The sequence below is a fragment of the Mauremys reevesii genome, linkage group 1 (genome assembly GCF_016161935.1).
Source record: "Mauremys reevesii isolate NIE-2019 linkage group 1, ASM1616193v1, whole genome shotgun sequence".
Classification (NCBI taxonomy): domain Eukaryota; kingdom Metazoa; phylum Chordata; order Testudines; family Geoemydidae; genus Mauremys; species Mauremys reevesii.
This window is the reverse complement of record NC_052623.1, coordinates 129,587,130-129,603,850: the sequence shown is the minus strand read 5'-3', so window position 1 is coordinate 129,603,850 and position 16,721 is coordinate 129,587,130. Positions and strand designations below refer to the sequence as shown.

At 39.4% G+C, this 16,721-nt stretch overlaps 1 protein-coding gene across 1 annotated transcript in view; it reads left to right on the top strand.

The window, feature by feature from the left end:
* Nucleotides 1-6,047, top strand: part of PRKX (protein kinase X-linked) — a 111,602-nt gene extending 105,555 nt beyond the window's left edge. Inside the window, exon 9 of the mRNA XM_039513257.1 lies at nucleotides 1,772-6,047. The gene's annotated coding sequence lies outside the window, so the exon portion shown is untranslated. The remainder of the gene's footprint in view (nucleotides 1-1,771) is intronic.
* Nucleotides 6,048-16,721: the final 10,674 nt, after the last annotated feature.

The following is a 16,721-nucleotide window of genomic DNA, read 5'->3' as shown; positions in this document are numbered from 1 at the left end:
AATGTCGGTTTGTACAACAGAGCCTTATGCAGAAGAAAAAGTGCTACCAGATTTGCCCGTTACTTTGGGGTATGCTCATTTATTAGCGTTACTCTTCTGGGGTGGAGTTCGTAATTGTATCAATGTACTGTTTGTGTCACTTGTTCTCATATGGAGCTCTACTTCTGCAAGTTCCCTCCCAATGGAGCTATCTTGCAGGACCTATGTTCACCAGGGCTGCCTTCTTCCAGCCCCAGAATCAGACCAACACACACACGTGTCTGAGATTACTGGGTTAATCAGAACTCCCAAGCTGACCCCTTATATGTCCCTGGACTCAGCAGACTGGGTTGAGCAGCACTTTCAAGCTGCCACCCTCATATGTCCCCGGTTCAGCACATGCCTATCCCCACTTTCATGTTGCAATTGTTCTGGTAGTAACTCACTTGATGCAAGGATCTTTAGCTTAGGTACGAGGAGCGTTGCTGCAGAGCGAATAAGGGAGCCAAAAAACACCCACTGGGGGGGACAAAGAGAGAAGCAGCCAGCTTAACTATAAAAGTTATGTATTGCCATGTAATAACCATACAAACAAAATAGTTATAATATTAAATCTAATCTAAATCAGGTTTAGAAAACTATAACTGATCACACAAGTCAGCGTCAGAAGGCTATACCTAGAGAGAGAGAGAGAGAGGGAGAGTGAGCTGGGTTCTCACCACTATGTGAAGCTTTAATCAATCAGGAGTCCAAAGTGGTGATGGTAACTGAGGGTCTGGAGTGCTGGAGACAGGCAGAGCCCCCAGCATGATCAGTCAGGAGAAGATGAAGTCCCAGTGGAACTGATGCAGATTTTCGATCCAAGCATCAGAACACTTACTTGAGCATGGGTGGGATTTTTGTAGGGACAGAACAATGGTTCAAGGGAGAACACTAGATTTTATTTATGGGTAAACTGATGGCTCATGGGAGTATACCAAAATTGTATTGTTCAGGCTACACAATAGAAACTGATCATTCCTGGCTGTAGGCAGCGTTCCTTCGAGGGAGCTCACAATGCAATTAGGAAGCTTCAGTATTTTGGATACCAATAAAGGATTTATTACTAGAATTGGTCTGATAACTACTGAGCTGGGTGTGTGCAGTCGTGGGTTCATTAGCATCTGGAGCAGAGCTCCCCCATGATGCACTGCTTCCCGTTTTTCTGGTCCCAGGGTTCAGTGCGGTTCTTGTCTTGGAATCTCTGTTCTCCATTCAGTCTGTGTATGGGGATGCCTGCCTGTCCCATCCTTGATGCAAATGAGGCGAGGGGAGTTTCCTTTATCCTGTGACCCTTATCCCAGGGGTTTAGGTGTGTCTTCCACTGCCTTTTCATTGCTTTTTGTAAGTCTTTCTTCTGATCAGCTTTGGTTCAAGCAGAGGCTGGAGGGGGGAGGTCTTTCGTGAGTCAGACAGGCTGTGTACTGTGCCCTGATTCCCCAAGAACACAGAGCTGACAGGTAACAGGTTCTGATTATTTAATCACATCACTATAAAATTTACCTTGCTCTTTTTAAGATTCGGTTAGGGTGAGAAAAATGGAGAAGGGTAAGTAGAATTGCTGTTAAAGAATAGCTGAACCAATGTATAGTAAATATATAAATAATAAGAAGTATAGTAGATGAAGAGATACTAGATAAGTTTACAGATGAGGTGATGCAAGTATTTGTATGTCCCTATTTTCACAGCATTGTAATCTTAACTATACTAGTCTGGAACTTGGCATTCTTTTAAACTTTTTTTTTTCTTTTAGTTTTATGTTGGAAACTGGAAGAAGATTGAAGTGGTATTCGCAAGTTTTCAAAGAAGAACTGAGTACATACATGAAGATGTTCTTTGACGTGTAGGAGAGTGTTATCACATTCATATGTACACATTAGTAGATAAATATTTAAACAATTGGCAGGCAAGTGAGACTCATTTTAACTGTATGGAATTGGCATTAGTTTAGTAAATTATGATACTGAAAGTCTACTCTGAAGTAGACTCATGAAAAATTCTGTCTTGTAGTTTTTTAACTTGTTTTAGTGTTAGTTTCCTGCTATGCCCAGATCCTTTTTGCATAGTTAATGCATAGACTTAATTTTATAAGTTTATACTAAACTTGTGTAATTAAAAGCACAAATTAGTATATATGTATATAATGAATACATACAACTAAAGCACAGGAACTGTGCAAAGATGTAAATTTTTGTACTTTGCAGAGTCTGATTTTTATTTTTCAAATAATGTTTTTCAAGAAGTTCTCTGGGGGAAAATCACAAAAGGATAAATGAGTTTTTCATCATCTTATATGCATTTTATAATTCTTTGTAAAAAAATAAAAATAATTAAGTTTAAAAATTTGTACCTAAAACTTCCAGTGCTTCACATTTGCAACCATAATACTTGAAAGCAGAAAGAAAAAGGACATGTTTTGTTGTGCATTTAAAAACCATCTTAACGCATTCATAAGTAACTTTGGTTAAAACAATGCACTGTTTTTACATATATGATATGATATTTGGTGACTACACACTGTATATAGTGGGTTTCCCTTATATGTGAAATCACTGTAGGGCATATAAAGCAGTGTATACTGCTAATAAGGGGCGGTGGATAGATCTGTTGTTGCTCTCACTGTGTTCTACTTTATCCAAATTCTGATATTTAAGTAGGAGAAATGAGTTACTCAAAGAAAATATGACAAACATGTAATCTAAAAGATATGAACAGTAGTATAAACAGTGGAATGTGTTAGTGAAGAATACTCAATCCTCCCTAACAACAAATCTGGATTTTAAAAAAACAACCAAAAGCTATTAAACATTATTATTGTTCGGTTATGCTGCAAAATATGGAATTATCTTTGAATATTTTCCCTAAAAAATCATAGAATTAAATAACTTTGTGGAAATGATCTGTACAATAGCTCCATTTTTTTAAACTTCCTGGCTCTCCCTAGCAGCTCTTTTTCCCCCAAGTTGAGTACTAGCAGTGTCAGGCATACTTTGATTTTAGTTAAAATTCTTTTTGTTATTGACCTAAGAAGGAGCTGTTGGGTGCTCAGTACTTTTGAAAATCAGACAGGTGCCTAAATGTGGGTTTAGATGCCTAACTTTGTGCTCCTATATTTGAAAATCCAGGGCTAAACTTATTAGGGTCTTGTCCTATAGGTCCTCACCAGTAGGAGTTTAACACGTGCAGGATTGGGCTTCAGGTTTAAACCTAATCTGTTTTTTATCTACTCTGATCAGTTTTCTAGGTGGACCACATCAGTTTATAAGCGGAGTGCACTGTATTTAAGGAATATTTGCAATAATGCTCCATTTTAAGTAACACCAAATACTAGCAGGTGATGTGTGTGTATACACATACATGCAGAGGTAGATTTAGCTATAATTTAAGAATATTTGATTTCATGTTTCACACTGTGATATTTGCGCTAACATAAGGAATTGATTTTGAAGTATCAATGTTTAAAAACAAAACAAAAAATACATGCTTCCAATGACTGTGTTGTAGATAAATTTGTAGTTAGGCCAAAAGTATTTTTTTAAAAGGCACATTTGTGCACGGGAGTCTTACTACTTATACTGATGGCTCTAAGTAGAGTTTAAGAATACCAAAACAGATGATGTGGACACTTCTCCACAGATCTCTGCACCTCAATTGTAACCTGCAGTGCCCTAGGTATTGTTGAAATCTAGGCCTAATTGGGTAATTGTTCTGAACTGCATGCTGAATGCAATATAGTATGTGATATTCAAATGGTCACTTGGCTCATAACCCAAGCTAGTAAAATAATTCTGCTTCTGACTTCAGTTAAATTTCAGCCAGGAGTCTCTAGCAGTAAAAAGCTGCTGACATCTGTACCCACCTAGTTCTCATCAGTGCACAAGTGCACTGAGCTGACAGATACATGTTCATCATTTTGTATAATTAATCATATGTCAAACTCCAATTTCTGCTTTATATTGAATAAATAATGGATATATCCCTGGACCTATACACAATACAGGAGTGTGACTGATTACATAAGTGTCTTGCGGAAAGGCAGACAGTGTTTATCTGGTAGTAAACGGAGACACCAAAGGGGAAATTCTGTGTCGCTGTTGACATCTTGATAACTTTATGCAAGTGCCACATGTCGCTGGTTATTAATAGGCCCCAAGTGCCACTCTCATTAAATACTGTGTAGAAACTGGTAATAAATAAAAATAAGACACAGAACTGGCATAAGGAACAGTCATTTTACTTGGTAAAAGTATATCAATCTCTTTAAAATGTTTGATCTGGCATGTATTTATATGCAGGGAGATAACTTTATCTTGCTGATTTGATAGAATAATTAAGTACACAGCACACAGAGCTTGTATCTTCAAAAGAGTACAGTTCTTTCTAATGTGTAAGTTTACAGTATTTCATGGAGAACTACAAAACCCGTTTCTTATTACAAAATGTACATATTGCAATGAGTGTGCTGAATTTCAATAACTCAGTTTGCAGATTTAAAAAACTGAACTGCCTAAGGCCTCATTTACATCTTAAAAGCCAGAAGAGGGGAATACATTTGAACCCATATAGCTCAGTGGTGGTAATTGATCTTGAATGTTTTCACATCGGGGTTAGATTTTTGTCCGTGAAATTTATCCATTGTTGGCAATGGATGCACTGAAACTTTGTGCCAGAGAGTAGAGAAATCTAATCAGGCAGGTAAACTAAGTTGATAGATTGACTTTACAATCTTTCTGGAATTGTGTGTGCATATATAGCTCAACTGCTGATCTCTAATTATTACAGACTAATAATCTGTTTTTGTGCTTTCTAGTATAAAACTTATTTCACATTTTGGTAACTTACGATTATTAACCATAGACCAATTTCATAACATTATTTAAATGAAAACTGTTTTGTAATTATGAGCAGTTATTTCCTATACAATATAGAATTTAAGAGGCACCACTGTCTACACATTTTATTTATTTGCATAGCTGGGTCAGTTTCATTTTAACTCTTTGCTGATCGGGATTTCACACCACACTGTTGCAAATATATATCAGTGCTTAACCAGGAGTTCTCAGAAACACTGCATGAAGGACTCTGATTTCTTCAGTAATTTAAAACATTTTTTCATTTATTATTTGACTCAAGTGTTATTCTCTAAAGTTCTTTTTATAATGGTTGCTTTGTTAACAAGTATTTTGCATATAAACTAGTGCTGTTTTCCCACAACAGTCTATAAGACCTTTATATTTCTTCAGCTTCAATGAACAAGAACCGTACAAAAGAAACATTAAAATTATCTTTACTTTTGTGTTTATATATTTGTTTTTAAACTGCCCAATATGAGCTTTTAAGTGAATGAACTTGCATTGTAAACTAAATTGCCTTGTAACCAAATGATTAAAATGCTTCATGATTTAGATGGAGAACATGCTGTAGATTTTCCTGTAAATTAGCTTAATTGATGAATACTTGTGCTACTGAGCTTTAACTAATGTGATCTTCCCCTGTAGAAAAGTCATTGTTAATTGATCAAAATATAGGTACTAAACTATGTTTAAATGGATGAACAGGGATTTTGTAAGCGATTAAAATATGCCTACTATTCAACCCATCTGCTTGTGATGCAGTGCTTCCTATGCTATACAATTATTTTTCATCTTTCAAGAACTGTAGCATGATTCCTTTTGTACTGTACTGTGTACAGACATTTCCATGTATTGCACTTTTCTGTGGCAAACCTAACTGCTTGATAAATATTTGGATAGTAAGTAGTGGTAGTTGCAGCAGGCATCAGTGTACTACTTAACCAATTTGAACTGCTAGACTTCCAAGGTTAACTTAGACAAATGTTACATGTTGTTGGTTGCTTGTCCTAAATCCAATGTATAAGTACTGTTCAAAGTCATAAGTCAGCCCTCATTGCACAATTAAAATCACTGTGATCTGTACATAAACTTTAGTAAAATTTTACTGCTGTTTAATTTATGTAATATCTGTCAATTCTGGATTTGTTTAATAAACCTTTCTATCTTTATAAGTGTCTAAAATCTAGTTTGCTTCAATTTATATTGGGAAGAGGGTATAACTTTTGCACCAGCTTTCAAAATGAAAATGCTTAATTGTTTTGTTTTTGGTTTTTAAACTGTCCTTTTTTAAAGCAGAAGTTGAGATTTCTCTGCACAAGACTCAGGTGGGGAAGGATATTTCAGTAGCCACTGGCATGAAGAGTTAACAGGAAATATTGGAGAACAAAAATGTTCTGATTCCTGTTTGTTCAATATCTTCAATAGTAAAAAACATAGTCTGCAAAGTTCTTATTAAACTGTGTAAACACTTTGTCCTGATCTAGTTCAGTGTGTTCATGATTTAATGCTCTATAGCTTCCCCAAGTTCATTCCATGCTGTTTTTAATTTAATCAAGTGTGAAAACACATGTACTGAATCAAGTACTTTTAACTAAATAGTCCTGTGTTCAGGAGCCTCTGAAAAATACATACTGTTTTACAGATGTTCATGTAGGTGTGGTATCAAACTGCTTCTCTGTGGTTGTGATGACTTCCTGCTAGAGTAGACTACAGTTCTTTAGTGTTGCATTGATCATGATATACAATGGCAGGGGAAATCTAAAATAAAATTCTATTTTAGAATGGTCTCCTAGCAAGTCACTTAAAACTGAACCAACCAAAATACTTTTAGATCAGCCACTTGGAAATTCTATCCCTCTCTTTGCCACAGAGTTCTGTTGTGATGCTCAACAAGTCACTTAACCAAAAATGTCACAGGTGGTCACTAAATTGTTCCTCATTTTCTGGGTGCCCAACTTAGGACACCTGGAATCTGATTTCCACAATGATGAGCACTCACAGCTGCACTTGAACTCAATGAGGGCTGTGCTCTGAAGAAATAATATGCTGTATAATGGTAAGTATTCTGAAAAATCAGGTTGTAGATATCTCAAATTGAGTATCAAAAATAAGTGGATACTTAGAAGAGAACATAAGAACAGCCATACTGGGTCAGACTAAAGGTCCACCTAGACCAGTATCCTGTCTTCCAACAGTGACCAATGCCAGGTGCCCCAGAGGGAATGAACAGAACAGGTAATCATCAAATGATCCATTCCCTGTTGCTCATTCCAAGCTGGCAAACAGAGGTTAGGGACAGCATACCTGCCAAACCTGGCTAATTGCCATTGATAGACCTATCCTCCAAGAATTTATCTGGTTCTTTTTTGAACTCTGTTATAGTCTTGGCCTTCACAACATCCTCTGACAAAGAATTCCACAAGTTGATTCTGCATTGTGTGAACACTTCCTTTTGTGTTAAACCTGCTGCCTATTAATTTCATTTGGTGACACCTAGTTCTTGTTATGAGAAGGAGTAAATATCATTCCTTATTTACTTCTCCACCCTATTCATAATTTTAGACCTCAATCATATCCTCCCCCTAGTCATCTCTTTTCCAAGCTGAAAAGTCCCAGTCCTATTAATCTCTCCTCATATGGCAGCTGTTCCATTCCCCTAATCATTTTTGTTGCCCTTTTCTCAACCTTTTCCAATTCCAATGCATCTTTTTTGAGATGGGGCGACCACATCTACACGCAGTATTCAAGATGTGGGTGTACCACAGATTTATATAGAGGCAATATGATGTTTTCTGTCTTAGGCATCATTAAGAAAGGGATAGATAACATTCTATTTGCTTTTTTGACTGCCACTGCACATTGAGTGGAGGTTTTCAGAAAACTTCACAATGATGCCAAGATCTTTCTTGAGTGGTAACAGCTAATTTAGACCCCATCATTTTATATGTGTAGTTGGGATTATGTTTTCCAATGTGCATTACTTTGCATCCATCAACATTGAATTTCATCTGCCATTCTGTTGCCTGGTCACCCAGTTTTGAGAGATCCTTTTGTAGCTCTTCGCAGTCTGCCTGGGACTTAACTATCTTGAAAAGTTTTGTATCGTCTGCAGAATTTGCCACCTCACTGTTTACCCCTTATTCAGAAATGATCTGGAAAAATGTTGAATAGGACTGGTCTCAGTACAGACCCCTGAGGGACACCCCTATTTACCTCTCTCCATTCTGAACACTGACCATTTATTGCTACCATTTGTTTCCTATCTTTTAACCAGTTACCAATCCATGAGAGAACCTTCCCTCTTATCCCATGACAGCTTACTTTGCATAAGAGCCTTTGGTGAGGAACTTTGTCAAAGGCATCTGAAAATCTAAGTACACTATATCCATTGGATTCCCCTTGTCCACGTGCTTGTTGACCCCCTCAAAGAATTCTTGTAGATGGGTGAGGCATGATTTCCCTTTACAAAAACCATGTTGATTCTTCCCCAACAAATTATGTTCATGTATGTGTCTGGCAATTTTGTTCTTTCTTTAAGAAAGGGGAAAGCCTGTCAGTTTGACATCTGTAGTATACAAGGTCTTGGAAAAAAATTTGAAGTAGTCAAGGACATTGAGGTCAATGGTAATTGGGACAAAATATAACATGGTTTTACAAAAAGCAGATCGTGCCAAACCAACCTGATCTCCTTCTTTGAGAAGGAGATTTTTTTAGACAGAGGAAATGCATGGATCTAATTTACCTTGATTTCAGTAAGGCATTTGATACAATTCCACATGGGGAGTTATTAGCTAAATTGGAAAAGATGGGGATCAATATGAAAACTGAAAGGTTGATAAGGAACTGGTTAAAGGGGAAACTACAATGGGTCGTACTGAGAGGTGAATTGTCAGGCTGGAGGGAGGTTACTAGTGGAGTTCCTCAGGGATCAGTTTTGGGATCAATTTGATTTAATCTTTTTATTACTGGCCTTGGCACAAAAAGTGAGAATGTGCTAATAAAGTCTGTTGATGACACAAAGCTGGGAGGTATTGCTAACACAGAGAAGGACTGGGATATCATACAGGAAGCTCTGGATGACCTTGTAAACTGGAGTAATAGGATGAAATTTAATAGTGAAAAGTGCAAGGTCATGCATTTAGGGATTAATAACAAGAACTATTGTTATAAGCTGGGGAGGCATCAGTTGGAAGTAACAGAGGAGGAGAAGGACCTCAGAGTATTGGTTGATCACAGGATGACTATGAGTCGCCAATGTGATATGGCTGTGAAAAAAGATAATGCGGTCTTGGGATGCATCAGGTGAGGTATTGCCAGTAGAGACAAGGCGGTGTTAGTACCATTATACAAGGCACTGGTGAGACCGCATCTGGAATATTGTGTGCAGTTCTGGTCTCTCATGTTTAAGAAGGATGAATTCAAACTGGAGCAGGTTCAGAGAAGGGCTACTAGGATGATCCGAGGAATGGAAAACCTGTCATATGAAAGGAGACTCAAAGAGCTTGGCTTGTTTAGCCTAACCAAAAGAAGGCTGAAGGGAGATATGATTGCTCTCTATAACTATATCAGAGGGATAAATACCAGGGAGGGAGAGGAATTATTTAAGCTCAGTACCAATGTGGACACAAGAACAAATGGATATAAACTGGCTATCAGGAAGTTTAGACTTGAAATTAGATGAAGGTTTCTAACCATCAGAGGAGTGAAGTTCTGGAACAGCCTTCCAAGCAGAGGGGGGGGCAAAAGACATATCTGGATCCAAGACTAAGCTTGATAAGTTTATGGAGGGGATGGTATAATGGGATAGCCTAATTTTGGCAATTAATTCGTCTTTGACTACTAGCAGTAAATATGCCCAATGGCTTGTGATGGGATGGGATCTGAGTTACTTCAGAGAATTCTTTCCTGGGTATCTGGCTGGTGAGTCTTGCCCACATGCTCAGGGTTTAGCTGATCACCATATTTGGGGTTGGGATGGAATTTTCCTCCAGGGCAGAGGCCCTGGGGGGTTTTCGCTTTCCTTTGCAGCGTGGGGCACAGGTCACTTGCTGGAAGGTTCTCTGCACCTTGAAGTCTTTAAACCATGATTTGAGACTTCAATGGCTCAGACGCACGTTTGATACAGGAGTGGGTGGGTGAGATTCTGTGGCCTGCATTGTGCAGAAGGTCAGATTAGATGATCATAATGGTCCCTTCTGAGCTTAAAGTCTATGATTCTATAGTTTCAACCAGTTTGCTTGGTTCTGAAGTCAGGCTTGCCTGGCCTGTAATTGCCAGGATCACCTCTAGAGCACTTTTTAAAAATTGGCATCACGTTAGCTATCCTCCAGTCATTTGGCACAGAAGCTGATTTAAATGATAGGTTACAGACTACAGTTAGTAGTAGATCTGCAATTTCTCATTTGAGTTCCTTCAGAACTCTTGGGTGAATACTGTTGTCAGGTGCTACCTGTGGGGTGCTCTGCTCTGTTCAATGTTGATATCAATCGGCTGCGTGTTCCCTCTGTTTGCTGTCCCAGCTCTGCGCAGATAGCTGACACAGCAGATTCTGAGAGAACCCCCAATGACCACACACTCCAGTAAGGTACGAAGGCACTTCTGCCAGGTTTATTGTCAAATGAAGCACAATGATAGTTCCCTCTAGACTTTACTCTACAGGACATAACCTGGCAACGGACTCAGCTCAGTTAGTGGCGAGACTTTTCACTGCCCCCTAGGCTGGACAAAGACACTGCCCCAGGGATGCATTCTTATACACAGGTACAAACAAGTTACACATCACTCCTGACGTATTGAGGTGCAACCCCTCTACGTAGCAAGGTGCAACCCCTCTACGTAATAAGGTTCCATCTCTCACCTTGTACATGTTGGTTCAAACAAAACAACTCTATCCATCATAGTACCCTTTTGGCCCTGTCATTGGGATGGGTCAGCTTGTTCCTTGTTATCTGTGGGGTGTGTACGAGTATGCGAATGTTCTGATATCTGGTGTCCAGTACCTTTTAGGTATGTCTCTTTTTGCAGCATCAGCCCTTTCCTTGCCAGCTTCTGTGAGCAGGGCCTGCCTCTGGCTCACAGCTTAACTTTGCTTTATGTTAGCAAAGTCTTGACCATTATTTTAGTTCAGGTCTTAGGCTTCATACCAGGCCTCTGATATCAAGGTTTATTTCTCAGGACCTCCTCTTCCTACAAATACCATCTGGTCCTGGTGACTTGTTACTGTTTAGTTTATCAATTTGTTCCAAAACCACCTATAATGACAGCTCAAATCTGGGACAGTTCCTAAGATTTGTCACCTAAAAATAATGGCTCAGGTTTGGGAATCTCCCTCACATCCTCCGCTGTGAAGACTGATGCAAAGAATTCATTTAGTTTCTCTGCAATGGTCTTATCGTCCTTGAGTGTTCCTATAGCATCTTGATTGTCCAGTGACCCCACTAGTTGGGGTTTAGCAGGCTGCCTGCTTCTGATGCACTTAAAAAAATGCTATTATTTTTTGAGTCTTTGGCTAGCTGTTCTTCAAATTCTTTTTGGTCTTTCTAATTATATTTTTACACTTCATTTGCCAGCGTTTATGCTCCTTTCTATTTTCCTCACTTCCACTTTTTAAAGCATGTCTTTTTGCCTCTCACAGCTTGTTTTACTTTGTTGTTTAGCCCTGGTGGCACTTTTTTGGTGCTCTTACTATGTTTTTTTTAATTTGTGGTATACATTTGAGTTGAGCCTCTATTATGATGTCTTTAAAAAGTTCCCATGCAGCTTGCAGGGATTTCACTTTTGGCATGTAACTTTTAATTTGTTTCACTAACTTACTCATTTTTGTGTAGTCCCCCTTTCTGAAATTAAATGCTACAGTGTTTGGCTGCTGCATCCCTTCCTGAGGTGATATGTAGCCAGTCAATATGGGGCTAGTTGAAATCCCCCATTATTATTGAGTTTTTTATTTTAATAGCCTCTCTAATATCCCTGATCATTTCACAGCCACTATCACCATCCTGGTCAGGTGGTTGGTAATATACCCCTACTGCTGTATTCTTATTATTAGAGCATGAGATTAGAGATTATATGATGCAGTTTGTTTCATTTAAGATTTGTACCCTGGTATTACTGTGTCCCATTGATTATCCTCATTCCACCAAGTTTCTGTGATGCCTATTATATCTATATCCTCATTTAATATGAGGCACTCTAGTTCACTTGTATTATTTAGATGTCTAGCAGTGGTATATAAGCACTTTAAAAACTTTAAAGCTGTCTGCCATTACATGATGTAATTGAATGGTCTGTTTTCATTTGACTGTTTCTCATCAGATCCTACCTGTATTTTATCATCTTCCATCCTCTCCTCCTTACTAGGGCATAGAGAAGCTCTGTCAATAGATCCTCCTCTAAGGGATATCTCTGTCTGACTCGCATGCTACTCTGCACCTGTCAGCTTTCCCTTTTACTTTTGACATAAGATACCTGTGCCTCATTTCCTCATCTGTAAAATGGGAATAATACCATCCCTTTGTTTCACACAGGTGTTGTGAAAATTACTCATTTCTTATGAAGTACTAAGTTGCTGCAGGGACGAGCGCCCTAGAAAAGAAGATGAGGAAATTAATTCTCTCTTTGGAGCAGGGTTTGAATAGTACACAGTAAATAAGACCTGGGGCCACAAATAGAAACAATGAGAATAAAATAAAATTTGGAATATCTGCTCCTTAAGTGAGCAGTGTTCATCCTATGCACTGAAAGATGTAGCGGTCCATATGCTAGCAGGGGAAGTAGCATATGAGCATGCAATTAAAGACTTATGTCTGCACACAAGGGGAGCGAATTACGCTTGCACATGAAACCTTAGGTTCTGGCATTTTGTAACTTTTGCATATTTGACTTTGCAAATGTAACGTTCTTTCAACATAGCGCTTTGACTGTAAATTCTTAGGTCTTAAAAAAGCAAGCTGAAAAAACCCATTCTGTCATAGTGAACCATACTGACTTCCACATGGTTCACCAGTGGAGCATTTAGATCCAAAGCACGGACCTCTGCCACTCAAGCTAATGGAGTAATAGCAATAGAAGGTTGTCCTCCTCTGTGTGGGCCAAGCACTAGAGGGAGATGAGGCACACATTTTGCCAGTGGGTTTTAGTCATTTGTTGACAGCGGATGGGTGCTGACTCCGAAATCCTGGATTCTAATCCAAGTTCTGAGGGGAGAACATTCTAGTGCTTATACACTTTTACTGCTGGCTTCTCCAGGCTGTCCCAGTCCTGGTTTTCCTGCATCAGCTCTTGTTCTCCTGCGCTCAGTTCCAGAGCCCTGACACTACAGTGACTGCTGCCTACAAGGAGGTGCAATTGCAAGGTCAGTCCTATTCAGCTTCTGCATTCCTGGCCTGGGCTGTACCAAGTGCAAACAGTATCTTAGGAGAACTTAGCTGCCAAACTGTCTCTACTGAGCATGTGCTAAAAAGATTTTCAGAGGCTCTTACCTTTGCCGCATTTGAGCAGGTTTTCACAGGAATGGCAAAAGACACATCCCTTACAACAGGACAATGCCACCTCCTCCTGGCCAAATTTCACATCAGTGCCAAAAAGCATTGAGGTGTTGAAGTGCTGCACACTTCAGGTGCCCACTGCAGTGCTGCTCCTGTCCTCTGCCTTGGAGCCCCTGGCCAGCAGCTCCCAGGTGCCTCCTTGCTGAATGGGGGGGAGGGGAGGCTCTGATGTCAGTGTCCTGCCCCCCACCTCTGTACCCCATCTCCACTGAGGGGGACACAATAGGGCTCACGAGTGGGATAGAGCTTGCTGGCTACTGCTGCTGTCTGAACAAGCAGATTTCAGACTGAGTGCTGATCTACTTAAATCGGCAGCGCGTGCGTGTGTGTGTGTGTGTCTCTCTCTCACACACACACACAAACACACACACTTGTATTGTTGTTACTTCTTGATACTTCCTGTAATGCACATATATTCTCTGTAACTTTATTCTTTCAAAGTGTGTTATAGATTTTTGACTGGTCTGTGCATTTCCTAATTTTTATTTCTCTCTTATGCTTAAATTTAATTCTTTGAGTAGCGAGTTCTAAGATGCCTAACCTGTCCTGGCTGACATAATTATCTCTATGGTAACTTTTTAAAAATATATATTATATCTAGGTTTTTTGTTTCTACTGGTGGTGCACATCCACACAACAAAATTCATTCTGGGAATACTGGCTATAAGAATTTCTTAATGTGAGTGAAACAATGTGTTTTTCTAATCTTGTTCTGAGAAGTGGTTGAACTGCTGTACCTGAAATAAAAAAGAAAAGAAAACACCAGCCTGATGCATACACCGAGCATAGAAAATTTCAACCCAAACAGTTAGTGTGACAATGTTATAGGTAGCTGAAATCAGGGTCTTAAAATAGAAAGTGTCAGGCAACTTTAATAATAGGTGGCCCTACCTGCGCCACCTATGGGCATGTCTACATGGCGATGATAAACCCACAGCTAACCCACATCAGCTAACTCAGGCTTGCAGGGCTCAGACTCTAGGGCTGAAAACTTGTGTAGACGTTCAGGCTCGGGCTGAAGCCTGAGCTCTGGGATCCTGCGAGGGTGGAGGGTCCCGGGGCTCAGGCTCCAGTTTCAGCCTGAACATTTACAAAGCAATTTTTAACCCTGCAGCCTGAGACCTGTGAGCCTGAGTCAGCTGATGCAGGCTAGCCACATGTGGCTGTGCTGTATAATGATGGTTTGTCCTAGCAAATGTAACTCTATAGCCTGCTATTCATGTAAAGGGCTAATCTTTTTCTGAATACTGCTAAATTATTAGCCTCTATCTTATGTCCTATTACATATTACTTATGTGTGCTGTATGAAAAGAAGTGCCTCTTTTCAGTTTTAATTTTTTTCCCCTTCAGTTTCATGAGGTGCTTCCTTGTACAGGTGATATTCAGAAATATGAAAGGAGCGTTTTACTGGTCTTCTCTATGCCATTCATCATTTTTATATTCCTCTTTGTACTCTATTCAGTTAGGTATTAAAATAAGGAAGAACAATGCAGAAGTTCATAGACCTTTTCTAGTGAATAGTGACTCTAGAGTTTGTAATTTTTCTTTAAAATGGGAAAAATTATCTCAATTTACATAAAGACACAAATGTATTCAGTGGTTTTTAAAAATAGCTCTATTGCTACTTTAATGTAGTGTCAGTCTGAGAACCTTTTTTTCTCATTACATTAGACCCAGTACCATATTACAGTAAAAAAGTATTTCCTAGGACTAGAGCAAATGTATTCCTTAATTCTAAATGAATTGACAGTGCTGTATTACAGCTCACGCTTCCATTTTTGTACAGTGAAACAGCTTAACACATAGTAGATCTAAAGTTTATTATACTAATTTGATCCCCCTTTATCATGCCTGTATGAGGCATTTCCTACATTATCAATAGCGCCACACAGTTAAAAAGTGCCATCCTAATTCCTTACTTCATGCTTTCTTATTAAAATATGGGTTAATACAGGGGTTGGCAACCTCTGACATGCGGTTCGCCGTCCCAGGCCAATGTGGGAGGCGGGAAGCTGCAGCCAGCACATCCCTCAACCCGCAGCACTTCCCACTGCCCCCATTGGCCTGAGATGGTGAACCATGGCCAGTGGGAGCTGTGGTCCATTGAACATGCCGATGCGGCAGATAAGCAAACTGGCCTGTCTCACCAGGGTGCTTACCCTGGCGAGCCGTGTGCCAGAGGTTGCCGACCCCTAGATATGTTCTTGAAAAGAGCTGTTAATGTACCACCTGACCCTTATAGCAGCTGTATCATAACACATCACTGTTCATTTTTCAAAGTTTAGACTATTTTAATTTTTTATCATTTGTAATTCCCCCTCCCTGTTTCTAAATCTCCTGGATGTTGCTGATATAAAGATGCTCACTCTTTGTAGTTTCCAAAAGATGAAGGTATAAAGGAAACACCGAATTATTGAAAAAGGAAACAGCTTAGACTGGCAATTCCTTCCAGAAATATCTTGCTAAGGATATATTCGCTTCCATACCCCTCCATTGCTATAGCAATTGGGAGGTTTTAGGGGCACATGTTTGCCTCTGTTCTGGTTTTTGTGCTACTTGAGCTGTGAAAAAAGGCCAAGAAACTTACCCACTGGACAGCTGAAGACTGACATAGAGAAATGGAATCCTTGAGATGAATCAGTCATCATAGCCAGCTCTGAGACACCCATTCTTCCTCCATAAGGGATGGGAAGGTCCAGCGCCATGGTGTACAATACTCCAGAGGGTCTTCTGCAGTTGCAGTTAACAGGCGACTACTGGAGTTGGCATAACTTAAAGCAGCCTTCAGACTACCTTAAAGTTATTCTGGGGGCGGGGGTTACAAGCCCAGGAAAGACCCCTTTCCTCAGCTGCAGCAAGTGTGATCTCTGCTCAGCAGAGAATTCTGGTCCTCATTAAGTATAACTGAAGAGCCAGTTCAAGGCTACAACTTGCTACAGCTTGGCCTGCGTTTTATGTTATAGATTCTAATAAAAAATCTTCTCAAACTCCTTGTCTCCCTAGTGCACATGGATAACACCAATATACTGAGGCCCAAAAGGTAGACTATTTTCAGATCAATAAAGACAATCTGAAGTTGACTGAAATCTGGTTTTGTAATGAGTTACTACACATGATTGAAAATAAGGTATTAATGCAGACCAAAAAATAAACAAATGAGGAAAACTTATTCTATACCAGGTGAAATGGTCCGATCTAGAAAAAACAAAATCCTGGTTAAGGCAAACTGAAATACACTATCAAACCATTCACTGTGATGACAAGTACACCTTTACCCTGATATAACGCTGTCCTCGGGAGCCAAAAA